General features: G+C 41.8%; 1 non-coding gene across 1 annotated transcript; it reads left to right on the top strand.

The window, feature by feature from the left end:
• Positions 1-8,255: 8,255 nt before the first annotated feature.
• Positions 8,256-8,374, top strand: LOC131932503 (5S ribosomal RNA). Its single transcript, XR_009384590.1, has one exon. It is a non-coding gene; the product is annotated as a 5S ribosomal RNA (ribosomal RNA).
• The last annotated feature ends 4,781 nt before the right edge of the window (positions 8,375-13,155 follow it).

The raw sequence follows: 13,155 nt of genomic DNA on the forward strand, positions 1-13,155 counted from the left end.
GTTCTCGTCCGATCACCGCAGTCAAGCAACGTCGGGCGTGGTTAGTACTTAGATGGGTGACCGCTTGGGAACACCACGTGTTGTAGACTTTTTTTTCATCTTTTGTCTTTTATTTTTTGCCCCACTGGACACCTATTCTTACCACCTGCCTTTCCTAAGTTCACCACATACCTGTGAACACTTTTGTAATATCGAAATATTTTTTGTTTGTTTCTTTTGTGCCTTCACGGTAGGCTACCTCGATCCTACCCACCCATGGAAACAAACCCCTTAAAAACCAACAAAGGAAAGATGACCACTCTGCCCAAATTAAATAAATAAACTAAGTAGGCTACAACCTAATAATTAGAAGTAACTCAGTAAGTTAAATAAGGGGTAGGTATGGAAAACATTCGTGTAGGGGTTACAACCACTCGAGCTAATTCGGAAACGTATGGGTGGCCCTAATAAGGGCCGGATGGGTAGAACAAATGGGTGGTCCTGGGTTGAGTTTAACCGCCGAAGCCGTACAGGGTGCGACCTTGACGTTTCAGAGCATAGACGACATCCATAGCAGTGACGGTCTTCCTCTTGGCGTGCTCAGTGTAGGTGACGGCATCACGGATGACATTTTCAAGGAACACCTTGAGGACACCTCTGGTTTCTTCGTAGATCAGACCAGAGATACGTTTGACACCACCTCTGCGAGCAAGACGACGGATGGCTGGCTTGGTGATACCTTGGATGTTATCACGCAACACCTTCCTGTGACGCTTGGCGCCTCCTTTGCCGAGTCCCTTACCACCTTTGCCTCGGCCAGACATATTGAATTTTTCTTCTTTGTTGATGAAGGAGTGTTCGAAAAACGCCGTCTGCAGAGAAACTCGCTCCTTATATACGGTCCTGGGCTCGAGTTCGTTCAATATGGCGGACACCGCCCAACCAAAAGCGGTCGGCGAATGAGCCAGCCAATGAAAAAGCAGCTTGCCGTGTCGACTGGAATGTTGCTGGCTTGTCGGCTAACGGTGTCGTTTTCAAAGTCATTTTTTCACCTATTCTGCTATGCGACCCTTGGATAAAAAATAAAGAGTTTCATTGCCCACACGTGTAGGCATAGAAAAGATCCACGTTTGTCATGTTAAAATATGATATTAGACGTTATTTTCACCGTTTTGTGCGAATAAAACTGAAATATTTCCCTACACCTAATTATGCGAGTACGAGCGAGCTCATTATGCGAGTACGAGAGAATCTCGAACGCTGATTGGTCGAGTACGAACGAAATAATATTCTCGTACTCCGCTCCGTACTCGCAGTGGTTTGTTTACATCGTGAAACGAATAGGTTAGTTAGGCTTCTAATAATTAAATAATCTATGGCGTGTAGTCGTTAAGAATAATTTCTGCTCTCCGATTAAGATCTAGATATCTAGCTCTAACCCTAAAGGGTTTTTCTTTTTTTTTTTTTTATATATATATTTTAAAAAGCAATGGATAGGGTGGTGGGTGGGTGAAAGAAAAATATAAAATTTATTCTCTCCTTTCTTCACATTTGAGATAAATAAAAACAATATCAACAGCATGCATACACGAATTCAAATAGCAATGTGATGTGTGAGTTGAATTAAAGAGATAAATGAATAGAACCTATCTCCCGCATCCCCCAGAATAATACTAATAGATGTAGTAGTAGTAGTAGTAGTAGAGTGGCAGACATGGGCAGGGGGTGTAGTGGGTGGGTGGGTGGAAACTCGTGAGGTGGGGGACCTTCACTGCTAATCTGAACGTTGTCAGGTGGTCCTAAAAAGGACCTTGGTTGAGGACAGGGGGTGGTGGTTTGGGCTTAAAAGAAACCTCTTAAGCACGCTCACCACGGATACGTCTGGCTAGCTGGATGTCCTTGGGCATGATGGTGACACGCTTGGCGTGGATGGCGCACAGGTTGGTGTCTTCAAACAGACCGACGAGGTAAGCCTCGCTAGCCTCCTGCAGGGCCATGACAGCGGAGCTCTGGAAGCGAAGGTCAGTCTTGAAGTCCTGGGCGATTTCTCTGACCAGGCGCTGGAATGGCAGCTTGCGAATGAGCAGCTCAGTGCTCTTCTGGTAACGACGGATTTCTCTCAGGGCGACGGTTCCAGGCCTGTAACGATGGGGCTTCTTAACACCGCCGGTGGCTGGTGCTGACTTTCTGGCGGCTTTGGTGGCCAGCTGTTTACGTGGGGCTTTGCCTCCAGTAGATTTTCGGGCGGTTTGTTTGGTACGAGCCATCTTTTTTTTTTTGAATGATCTTAACTGACTGTTAAGGAAATGCGGCAGCTCAGCGCTGCTGGCCCTTTTATAACCGTCCGCCAAACCCTTAGCGCAACGAAGCTCTCCCATTGGACGAGTACGAGTTTAACGACGCTGATTGGCCAGTAGCAGCCACACAACGTTGAGACAGCGTCGACATAGCAGATTATTTTTAGACACGGTATCCAGCCGAGCGATCTATTAATAGCAGACAGGGCCGATAACACAAAATATTCTTCGTTCAAATGAAATCCTTGGTTGTGCCGCTTGTCAATGGAATCCGGTGTGTTTGCTTCTGTCGTCTTCAATGAATTATGAATGTGTGTGTGAGTGATTAGAAAAGAACCCAACATAGACTGCCTGAAACAATTTAGATCTAGACCTAGTCTATAGACCTAGGTAGATATTCTGACCCGATTCGACCGCCCGATCGGCGGTATTTACACAGTGTGTAAATAAATGAGGGGGAAGGATTAATAAAAACATATTTGGTTTTAAAAAGAAGAAGATATAAAATAAAAAGGGTAGACTAGCGGTAGGTTAAAGAATAGAATTTTAAAATAACGACCACCCTTATTTGTTGTAGACAGGGGTTAAACGGAGCACATTTAAAGAAAAATAGATTCTATTTTCATTTGTATCTATGAACGAATACCCCTAAAATATGTCCAGTTACTACTATTAATATGACCGCCCCCTCCCTGTTCTGCTCGTGTAAACCAGTGTAAGTATTATACATCTATAATAATGATCTCATACTGCTAGTGATTGACATGTTGATACGTTATTAATAAAGTTTGAAACAAGTAGGGTAGGGTAGGGTAGGGTAGGAAAACTCGATTTTTGTTCATTGACACACAACGAAAGCTAATTGGGTAAACTTTGGTTGTCCTGAAAAGGACAGTAGTAGGCTAGGTGGACAGTGGGCAGCAGGGTGACACTGTTTAGCTCTTGCCACCGGGTGTCTTCTGTGACTTCTTGGGCAGAAGCACGGCCTGGATGTTGGGGAGGACACCACCCTGGGCGATGGTGACACCCGACAAAAGTTTGTTCAACTCTTCGTCGTTACGGATGGCCAGCTGGAGGTGACGAGGAATGATTCTTGTCTTCTTGTTGTCTCTGGCAGCGTTGCCGGCCAACTCGAGCACTTCAGCGGCCAAATACTCGAGGACGGCGGCTAGGTAGACTGGGGCACCAGCACCGACACGCTCAGCATAGTTTCCTTTCCTCAACAGACGATGAATACGTCCGACTGGGAATTGAAGGCCTGCCCTGGAGGAGCGAGACTTGGACTTTCCCTTGACTTTACCGCCTTTACCACGTCCGGACATTGTGAGTTGGTTAGGAGCGAGAAGAAATACAGCGACTAACAGCGATACGGCTGCAGGCGATGAATGAAGACTTAACGGCGAGATCGGCCCTTTTATACGAAACGGCGAGGAAATCCGTTCGTCACCAAGCGAGCGTTCTGATTGGCTGCGCAGCGGCTTGGCGTTCGTACTCGTACTCGTACTCTCCAAATTTCCTCGCCGTTTCATATAAAAGGGCGGCCGGCGGTCGGTTCGCCTCATTTCTGTTCAAGCCATTGAAAAGAAAACAACATGCCACCTAAAGTTTCTTCCAAGGGAGCCAAGAAGGCCGGTAAGGCTAAAGCCGTACGCACCGGTGACAAGAAAAAGAAGAGGAGGAGAAAGGAAAGCTACAGCATCTACATTTACAAAGTCTTGAAGCAGGTGCACCCTGACACTGGCATTTCCTCCAAGGCCATGTCCATCATGAACTCCTTCGTCAACGACATCTTTGAGCGCATTTCAGCTGAAGCCAGCCGTCTTGCCCACTACAACAAGCGCAGCACCATCACCTCCAGGGAGATCCAGACCGCTGTCCGTCTCCTCCTGCCCGGTGAGCTGGCCAAACACGCCGTCAGTGAAGGCACCAAGGCTGTCACCAAGTACACCACCAGCAAATAAACACAACAGCAAACAACCACCTGGCTTGCTTGTTGTGGCTCTACTACTCGGCCCTTTTCAGGGCCTCCACCCATTCCCAATTAGCTCGGTTTGGTTTACATTGAACGAGTTTTCCCTCCCTCCCTCATCCACCCACCCACTCTGTGTAGCTGCCATGTTACAGTTTTTTTTTTTTGTTTAGTCATTCTTTTCTTTAATAAGTAGAGATAGATATACATACATACATAGGCCTACATAGTAATATGCCTATCCCAACAACTGCACACACTATTCTCTTAACACATTTCATGCTAATTCTATCCTTTAAACTAGACATAAAAAGGCCACATACTTATTACTGGGTGGCTCCTTTTTTTTAAAAACACTATTTCATTCTGCATCTCACACAGGGCATCAGCACACCTCTATGCATATCATTTATTGTGTGTTGTTTGGCATAGATCCAAGGGATGAATGGGATTTAATAGTTTTAATTCAGATTATAAGGCTGGCTGTTGTAATAGGAATTATTAGCCAACACTTTGATTCTTATCACCAGTGCTAACTGCCATTTTCATTACAATACATCCATTCTGGTGGGTTGGTTTTTTTCTGTCTTCATTATATATGTTGAACATAACTGTGTGAGTGTGGCTTTTGGTGTTTTTATTATTTTTGTTTTTCTTTCATTAAAGCTACCATGTCAGATTGCTAAGGCATGCATCTGCCACCATTTGTTCACTGATATACTTTTTTCCTACTACCATCATATCATATGATTCTTTTGGTTTTGTCTTTTGCTAGGCCTGGCTTGAAAATGAGTTGGTTACACTTCTGCACAACATACATTCTCTTTAACAAGACAAAACAACAATTAAATACTCTGAACTTTTTTTTTTTATTATCATATATATACTTTTTTTTTTTTCAAAATACAGAAAATAAAAAATAACATGAGCTCAAGTACACAGCTTTCAAGAAGTTCATGGTTTTCTTTGCCAGCCTGCACAATGATTTCAGCACAGATTAAATTTAAACAATCAAAAGGAGGTTGATCTCTTACCGGCTGACGAGAAAGTTTGCGCAGAAGCATCATTTCTTAAGCCCCTGGTCAGTTGGAGTTGTAAAATGATGAGGTTTTCTTAACATTTGCCCTGGGGCATACATTTATGGTCCTGGTACTAGTTCTATACTGACAAGGATTCTTTCAAAGCAACTTGAGCCCAAAGGGAAGTATTTATATGCCTGCAACATAGCTGTGATTAATAAAGAATGAATTTCAATGCAAAAAATAATAATTTGAATCCCTGCAAGCTCCTTTCACATAAACCAGAGAGAAAAAAATGTATGCCAGTCTATAACATATACAATATAAATAAATTAGATTGAATATAAAGATTTTTTTTATTCCTCTCATTAGTTCAACCCTTCTCTTTTTATATAAACACCCAAGGCAGACGCTTGAGTAAATTAATATCCTTCCATATATTATAGAAGCATAAATAAATATGTGTAAAAAGTATTTCATATATGTATATATTTTTTTAAATATATATATATATATATATATATATATATATTTTTATATATATATTTATTTATAATGTAAAAATATTGAATATATATACATAGACGAATATTGTATATATGTCTATATATACGTATGTATATATATGCATGTTTTGTGTATATATATATATATATATTTACATGTGTGTCTAAATGTATATTCATTGAATATATATTTGAATGTATATTCAAATATATATATTTGAGTGTAGACGAAAGACGCTCAAGTAAAATAATATCCTTCAGAATATTATAATTATAAGTTTTTTTCTTCTACCCCAGCAAACAGAAGGATATATATATACACACATATATATAATTTATATTTACAAATATATATTATATAAGAATTAATATATATATTCATAATACATATATATATATATATATATATATATATATATATATATATATATATATATATAAGTATATATATATATATATATATGTATAAATAAATAAGTTATATATATAGATATATTCATATATAATGTATTTATTATGTAAATATATGTATATATCAGTGTGCGTATATAAAGGTATGTATATATGTTCAAATATATTTATTTGTTTGTTCGGATACATATATATCTGTTGTGTGTATTAAATTGCGCTCTTCTGTCAGTTTTTTCATTTGACGACAGTCGGTTAAGGTACTGGCCCCAGCCTAAAGATATTAGTAGAGTCTTCATAATGTGATGCCATGGGCTAGCAAAAAATAAATGAAGAAAAATCACATAGCAGGACAAATTGACATTTTACATGCTTTCAAACTTAAACTGAAATCAGAAAATGATGTGAAATTCATCTTGTGTATATAGAAAAATAAGCATTGTGCCAAAATCCTAATCATTGGTATTAAAAATGACATCAGCTTAATTTAAAAACTGGAAATTGTTTTGCCCTGCCGGATGAGATACCGGTAGCAGACACAGGGTTCCAGGCTGATGAAAGAAAGCGGTATACTTAAAGACAAAAGAATACCCTGTGTTAAAGCGGAACCAGCTAAGATTAAAGCTTAAAGTAAAGGCCTGCCCTGTCGCAGAATGTTAAAGTGGCCGGTGAAAGATCCCCGCGCCAGGCTAAAAGCAAGCTGTACACTTATTACTTAACGAGGGCTTCTTCAGGTCTTGTCTGTAGGACAATTCAGTCACAATAACAGGCAGACCAGGCCAGCCCTGGATATAAGCTAATTCATTTTATGCGCTGCTTCGACAGTCAATGAATATGGAGCTGCGGTCAGACTTTCAAACAAACCGCCTGAGTATTTAAAATGGGAAACAATATTTATTAATATTATCACCAACTAGATCTAGATTATATAGGCTACAAGGAAACCCAGAACCAGACTGGAAAGAAGTAAATTTACTCCCACTAATGATGACTTATCACTAATACTAATAATTAAAAAAAATGTTTAAAAAAATTAATTGCTCAAACCTAATAATCATTACAATCAAGCATCAAGTCTGATAGCCAACATTGGACCTAAAATCTAGATCTATTAGTTTTTACTGAACTAAATCTTATGTTATTTACTAATAATTACTAATGCATTTAATTATTAATACCTAGGCTACTCATTCCTACAGAATCTAGAAATTCTAGATCTAGACTCTAGAGAAATACTGGCGTCCCAGGCCAACCTAACCTTTTAAGCAACATCCTTAATTAGCATTTAATTAACCATGGATCGCCTGCCTTTTTTTTTTCACCGTGAAATTATTATTGTAATTTTTGAAACAGTATTTTGAATAGATCTACCCTCCTGTTTATATTATTTTAGTTAAGCTAGAGCGTTAGATCTAGAATTCTAGATCGTCGCCTAGTTGCGTGTTTTAAAATGAAGCCAGAATATTAATAGACTGAAAATAAATGTGCCAGTTGTCGTGGGAAAAGGTTAAAAGAATAATTAATAAATGAAAAGCATTGAACTATTTCTCAAACATTAAATTAGTAGACTTGTAGGCGGCTAGATCTAGATCTATGTGATGAGTTGGATTAAAATTGAATGAATTCGTGCAGAATGTTTCGGAAGGAGTGAGTGAGCGGGAGACCCAAAAAAGTTAAAGTATCGCCTTTCCGATAGATCATTTCACATGAAAGCGATAGTTAAAGGACAGGTCGGATGCAGGGGGCACCTGGTTTTCTGATTTTAGTCAAGGAAAATGGGGAAAATGTATTTATTTTGTATTTTACAACGCGCGATGCTCGAAAATTAGTAGCTCAGGGAAGTCTACCGGTGGTTACCGCCTCAGGTTAAAAATAGCGACCAATGGCTGTAGAGGGAAAAAAAGGCACATAGTATTCGATATTAAAACAATGTTTCGCTTTTGTGGAGATTTAGGGCGTTTTTTATTATTGAAATAATATGAGGAAAGCAGTGAAATCATTATTGTAGCCAGAAAAGGACGAATAACTGCTGATTTCGTTTGAGTATATTTATAAGCCCCAATTTTCTCACACAGATGTCTACGGCCATACCACGTTGAAAATACCGGTTCTCGTCCGATCACCGCAGTCAAGCAACGTCGGGCGTGGTTAGTACTTAGATGGGTGACCGCTTGGGAACACCACGTGTTGTAGACTTTTTTTCATCTTTTGTCTTTTATTTTTTGCCCCACTGGACACCTATTCTTACCACCTGCACTCTTTCCTAAGTTCACCACATACCTGTGAACACTTTTGTAATATCGAAATATTTTTTGTTTGTTTCTTTTGTGCCTTCACGGTAGGCTACCTCGATCCTACCCACCCATGGAAACAAACCCCTTAAAAACCAACAAAGGAAAGATGACCACTCTGCCCAAATTAAATAAATAAACTAAGTAGGCTACAACCTAATAATTAGAAGTAACTCAGTAAGTTAAATAAGGGGTAGGTATGGAAAACATTCGTGTAGGGGTTACAACCACTCGAGCTAATTCGGAAACGTATGGGTGGCCCTAATAAGGGCCGGATGGGTAGAACAAATGGGTGGTCCTGGGTTGAGTTTAACCGCCGAAGCCGTACAGGGTGCGACCTTGACGTTTCAGAGCATAGACGACATCCATAGCAGTGACGGTCTTCCTCTTGGCGTGCTCAGTGTAGGTGACGGCATCACGGATGACATTTTCAAGGAACACCTTGAGGACACCTCTGGTTTCTTCGTAGATCAGACCAGAGATACGTTTGACACCACCTCTGCGAGCAAGACGACGGATGGCTGGCTTGGTGATACCTTGGATGTTATCACGCAACACCTTCCTGTGACGCTTGGCGCCTCCTTTGCCGAGTCCCTTACCACCTTTGCCTCGGCCAGACATATTGAATTTTTCTTCTTTGTTGATGAAGGAGTGTTCGAAAAACGCCGTCTGCAGAGAAACTCGCTCCTTATATACGGTCCTGGGCTCGAGTTCGTTCAATATGGCGGACACCGCCCAACCAAAAGCGGTCGGCGAATGAGCCAGCCAATGAAAAAGCAGCTTGCCGTGTCGACTGGAATGTTGCTGGCTTGTCGGCTAACGGTGTCGTTTTCAAAGTCATTTTTTCACCTATTCTGCTATGCGACCCTTGGATAAAAAATAAAGAGTTTCATTGCCCACACGTGTAGGCATAGAAAAGATCCACGTTTGTCATGTTAAAATATGATATTAGACGTTATTTTCACCGTTTTGTGCGAATAAAACTGAAATATTTCCCTACACCTAATTATGCGAGTACGAGCGAGCTCATTATGCGAGTACGAGAGAATCTCGAACGCTGATTGGTCGAGTACGAACGAAATAATATTCTCGTACTCCGCTCCGTACTCGCAGTGGTTTGTTTACATCGTGAAACGAATAGGTTAGTTAGGCTTCTAATAATTAAATAATCTATGGCGTGTAGTCGTTAAGAATAATTTCTGCTCTCCGATTAAGATCTAGATATCTAGCTCTAACCCTAAAGGGTTTTTCTTTTTTTTTTTTTATATATATATTTTAAAAAGCAATGGATAGGGTGGTGGGTGGGTGAAAGAAAAATATAAAATTTATTCTCTCCTTTCTTCACATTTGAGATAAATAAAACAATATCAACAGCATGCATACACGAATTCAAATAGCAATGTGATGTGTGAGTTGAATTAAAGAGATAAATGAATAGAACCTATCTCCCGCATCCCCCAGAATAATACTAATAGATGTAGTAGTAGTAGTAGTAGTAGAGTGGCAGACATGGGCAGGGGGTGTAGTGGGTGGGTGGGTGGAAACTCGTGAGGTGGGGGACCTTCACTGCTAATCTGAACGTTGTCAGGTGGTCCTAAAAAGGACCTTGGTTGAGGACAGGGGGTGGTGGTTTGGGCTTAAAAGAAACCTCTTAAGCACGCTCACCACGGATACGTCTGGCTAGCTGGATGTCCTTGGGCATGATGGTGACACGCTTGGCGTGGATGGCGCACAGGTTGGTGTCTTCAAACAGACCGACGAGGTAAGCCTCGCTAGCCTCCTGCAGGGCCATGACAGCGGAGCTCTGGAAGCGAAGGTCAGTCTTGAAGTCCTGGGCGATTTCTCTGACCAGGCGCTGGAATGGCAGCTTGCGAATGAGCAGCTCAGTGCTCTTCTGGTAACGACGGATTTCTCTCAGGGCGACGGTTCCAGGCCTGTAACGATGGGGCTTCTTAACACCGCCGGTGGCTGGTGCTGACTTTCTGGCGGCTTTGGTGGCCAGCTGTTTACGTGGGGCTTTGCCTCCAGTAGATTTTCGGGCGGTTTGTTTGGTACGAGCCATCTTTTTTTTTTTGAATGATCTTAACTGACTGTTAAGGAAATGCGGCAGCTCAGCGCTGCTGGCCCTTTTATAACCGTCCGCCAAACCCTTAGCGCAACGAAGCTCTCCCATTGGACGAGTACGAGTTTAACGACGCTGATTGGCCAGTAGCAGCCACACAACGTTGAGACAGCGTCGACATAGCAGATTATTTTTAGACACGGTATCCAGCCGAGCGATCTATTAATAGCAGACAGGGCCGATAACACAAAATATTCTTCGTTCAAATGAAATCCTTGGTTGTGCCGCTTGTCAATGGAATCCGGTGTGTTTGCTTCTGTCGTCTTCAATGAATTATGAATGTGTGTGTGAGTGATTAGAAAAGAACCCAACATAGACTGCCTGAAACAATTTAGATCTAGACCTAGTCTATAGACCTAGGTAGATATTCTGACCCGATTCGACCGCCCGATCGGCGGTATTTACACAGTGTGTAAATAAATGAGGGGGAAGGATTAATAAAAACATATTTGGTTTTAAAAAGAAGAAGATATAAAATAAAAAGGGTAGACTAGCGGTAGGTTAAAGAATAGAATTTTAAAATAACGACCACCCTTATTTGTTGTAGACAGGGGTTAAACGGAGCACATTTAAAGAAAAATAGATTCTATTTTCATTTGTATCTATGAACGAATACCCCTAAAATATGTCCAGTTACTACTATTAATATGACCGCCCCCTCCCTGTTCTGCTCGTGTAAACCAGTGTAAGTATTATACATCTATAATAATGATCTCATACTGCTAGTGATTGACATGTTGATACGTTATTAATAAAGTTTGAAACAAGTAGGGTAGGGTAGGGTAGGGTAGGAAAACTCGATTTTTGTTCATTGACACACAACGAAAGCTAATTGGGTAAACTTTGGTTGTCCTGAAAAGGACAGTAGTAGGCTAGGTGGACAGTGGGCAGCAGGGTGACACTGTTTAGCTCTTGCCACCGGGTGTCTTCTGTGACTTCTTGGGCAGAAGCACGGCCTGGATGTTGGGGAGGACACCACCCTGGGCGATGGTGACACCCGACAAAAGTTTGTTCAACTCTTCGTCGTTACGGATGGCCAGCTGGAGGTGACGAGGAATGATTCTTGTCTTCTTGTTGTCTCTGGCAGCGTTGCCGGCCAACTCGAGCACTTCAGCGGCCAAATACTCGAGGACGGCGGCTAGGTAGACTGGGGCACCAGCACCGACACGCTCAGCATAGTTTCCTTTCCTCAACAGACGATGAATACGTCCGACTGGGAATTGAAGGCCTGCCCTGGAGGAGCGAGACTTGGACTTTCCCTTGACTTTACCGCCTTTACCACGTCCGGACATTGTGAGTTGGTTAGGAGCGAGAAGAAATACAGCGACTAACAGCGATACGGCTGCAGGCGATGAATGAAGACTTAACGGCGAGATCGGCCCTTTTATACGAAACGGCGAGGAAATCCGTTCGTCACCAAGCGAGCGTTCTGATTGGCTGCGCAGCGGCTTGGCGTTCGTACTCGTACTCGTACTCTCCAAATTTCCTCGCCGTTTCATATAAAAGGGCGGCCGGCGGTCGGTTCGCCTCATTTCTGTTCAAGCCATTGAAAAGAAAACAACATGCCACCTAAAGTTTCTTCCAAGGGAGCCAAGAAGGCCGGTAAGGCTAAAGCCGTACGCACCGGTGACAAGAAAAAGAAGAGGAGGAGAAAGGAAAGCTACAGCATCTACATTTACAAAGTCTTGAAGCAGGTGCACCCTGACACTGGCATTTCCTCCAAGGCCATGTCCATCATGAACTCCTTCGTCAACGACATCTTTGAGCGCATTTCAGCTGAAGCCAGCCGTCTTGCCCACTACAACAAGCGCAGCACCATCACCTCCAGGGAGATCCAGACCGCTGTCCGTCTCCTCCTGCCCGGTGAGCTGGCCAAACACGCCGTCAGTGAAGGCACCAAGGCTGTCACCAAGTACACCACCAGCAAATAAACACAACAGCAAACAACCACCTGGCTTGCTTGTTGTGGCTCTACTACTCGGCCCTTTTCAGGGCCTCCACCCATTCCCAATTAGCTCGGTTTGGTTTACATTGAACGAGTTTTCCCTCCCTCCCTCATCCACCCACCCACTCTGTGTAGCTGCCATGTTACAGTTTTTTTTTTTTGTTTAGTCATTCTTTTCTTTAATAAGTAGAGATAGATATACATACATACATAGGCCTACATAGTAATATGCCTATCCCAACAACTGCACACACTATTCTCTTAACACATTTCATGCTAATTCTATCCTTTAAACTAGACATAAAAAGGCCACATACTTATTACTGGGTGGCTCCTTTTTTTTAAAAACACTATTTCATTCTGCATCTCACACAGGGCATCAGCACACCTCTATGCATATCATTTATTGTGTGTTGTTTGGCATAGATCCAAGGGATGAATGGGATTTAATAGTTTTAATTCAGATTATAAGGCTGGCTGTTGTAATAGGAATTATTAGCCAACACTTTGATTCTTATCACCAGTGCTAACTGCCATTTTCATTACAATACATCCATTCTGGTGGGTTGGTTTTTTTCTGTCTTCATTATATATGTTGAACATAACTGTGTGAGTGTGG

The sequence above is a fragment of the Physella acuta genome, unplaced genomic scaffold (genome assembly GCF_028476545.2).
Source record: "Physella acuta isolate Inbredline_101_S28 unplaced genomic scaffold, ASM2847654v3 ptg002189l, whole genome shotgun sequence".
NCBI classification, from domain to species: Eukaryota; Metazoa; Mollusca; class Gastropoda; family Physidae; genus Physella; species Physella acuta.